Here is a 2,406-nt window from a genome sequence, read left to right as displayed (position 1 = left end):
AAAGTCGTTTAGGTGTCTGGAAACATTTATCTTCTGGACTTTTGCAGTCATAATCTTATTTTCTTCTTTTGAGTCAAAGACTGACCTGAATGAGGGTACACCCTTAGTAGGTGTAGTCAAATTATTTTTTCAGGTGTTACTGGTCCAAGTCACAAAACTTTCTTTCCCTTTATGAAATTTCAGTTCTAGTGGTTCCTGCAAGGTCACCTGTTCTAGAGGAAAACAGAAATGGAATCTGAAAGGAAAAAAAAAGTCTACTTTAGAAAAATGATACAATTTAATATGATTAAATGACAATACAATTTAATAAGTACAATATATTTCACAGGATCATAGAGATACAAAGCATTTTTAATTTAAATTTCCCACAGATTTACTAGTAGACTAGGGAAACCTGCATCGTAGAATTTAGTCTTTTCTTTCTTCCTCCCTCCCTCTTTTCTTTCTTTCTTTTTCTCTTCCTTTCCTTCCTTTCTTTCCTCCCTGTCTTTTCTTCCTTCTTTCCTCCCTCCCTTTCTAATTCCTTTTTTCCTTCCTCCCTCCTTTTCACTTTCTTTTCTGTCTCTTTCCTTCTTTCCTGCCTTTTTTCTTTTTTCTTCTTCCTTTCCCTGTTGTCTGTCTTTTTAAAGTTTTTTTTTTTTTTTGGTAGTTCCTGTTGTTAATATACACATTACATTTTAGGATGTCTCCTTTCTTTATTGATGACATTGGCCCCAATGCTTGTTCTAATGATTCTCTACCTGGGTGATGTTAAATTCTTGAAAGAATTGGAAGAATTTCACTTCTGAAACAGCTATATATATTTTATGTACTCTTCATTATTAAGATAAGAAGCCTCATATGGTTACTTAATAATCTACAAAGTCAAATAGTATTAACCTTACCTCTGGCCTTAGCATTATTGGCCTATAATATAGTTTTGTCATTAAGCTTTTCAGTGAATAATGCATCAGAATGTAGTTTATAACAAACATTTTTGCAGACTATTCCAAGAATACAAGGCATATTTTTTCAGATTAAGTGACAATTGGAGAACTGTCTAAAGAGAAATCCTCTACTCTGGGTTTTTTTAAGGTTAAAATCAGAAGCTATTTATCATTAATAATTCATGGTACTTCTGCAAATAGATCTGCATGCCCCAAGGAGAAGGGAAACCTTGTGAGAGGGAGGGCAATTTAGGCAGACCTCTGTACTTGCCCAGACTCTATTCTTCCACGGATATATTCAAGACAATACAGACCAAAAAAATGGGCTAATGGAAGGGTAAAACAAAATATATATTAATACAATTGAGAGGTAATGAGTTTCTTATCACTGAAGCATTTCAAACGTGTTGGCTAAGATGAGGAATCAGTCCTTCAGAGGGTAAACAAACATTAAGTTATTATTATAGTCCAGATTCTAGACTAGTTCTTGTCCAGGATCCTTTTAGGCGGAATTTATGTTTAGGAGAGAAAAGTAGATGAACCCTGCGGCCCATTTTGAGCATCAATAGATGCTGATCTGGACAGATCTCTTTAACGCAGAAATTAATCAGTCTGGGCCTTTACTAACCTTTAAGCATTTGATTCTCCACATTCCCACCCCACCCCCCTTTTCCCTTCCGGCTTCCTACCAAAGCCGCTAGAAATTAGAACTGGGATATCAGAGACCGAAGCTCTTTGGTCACGTGAAGTTTCAAGAGCTTTTTGGCTTTGAGTTCTAATGTACTTCAGGATTGGTAGGGATTCCTTGAGAAGAAACATTCCGGTTTTAGTGGGGTCTTCAGGGAGACGGGAAGGCAGAGGTGGTTAGTTATTTGCTTGTGAAAGGAGATGACCTGGGTTGAGGTGGGAGGTATTTCTGATGAGTGTATGGTGAGGGCGGGGGGAGAATGGCAAATTTCCATCTTTAAATCACCTATTTCCGCCACTGCCTGCCGGAAGATCTGTCTTCCTAATGTCAGGGATTCCCAGGCTTTGCTGTGGGATAGGAATTAACCCTGTGCCGGTAGCGTGTGAGAGCTGTTGGCAGTGGCCCTCCGGTGAACGCATCCAGAGTTGAAGTGCAGCCTTTTCCCTCCCTATTTGTCCTCCTGCTGCTCATCTTTTCCTTTCTCCTCCCCCCCACCCCCCCATCTTCTTCCTTAGCTAGCTCCCTAACCGCACTGGCCGACTCGTACACAAAGCAGCGGATGCGGGAGAAAGGTCTTCTAGCTTCGCAGGCATGCACTGAGTAGTGAGATCACTCCTGTTATAAATATCTCTGGGCCACGGTTGAGATTTGTTCGAGTTGTTTCTCTCTCTCTCTCTCTCTCTCTCTCTCTCTCTCTCTCTCTCTCTCTCTCTCTCTCTCTCTCTTCTCTCTCTCTCTCTCTCTCTCTCTCTCTCTCTCTCTCTCTCTCTCCTCTCCCCCTTTCTTTTTTTC

The sequence above is a fragment of the Antechinus flavipes genome, chromosome 6 (assembly GCF_016432865.1).
Source record: "Antechinus flavipes isolate AdamAnt ecotype Samford, QLD, Australia chromosome 6, AdamAnt_v2, whole genome shotgun sequence".
NCBI lineage: Eukaryota > Metazoa > Chordata > Mammalia > Dasyuromorphia > Dasyuridae > Antechinus > Antechinus flavipes.
The sequence above is the reverse complement of the archived record's forward strand: the minus strand, read 5'-3'. Positions refer to the sequence as shown.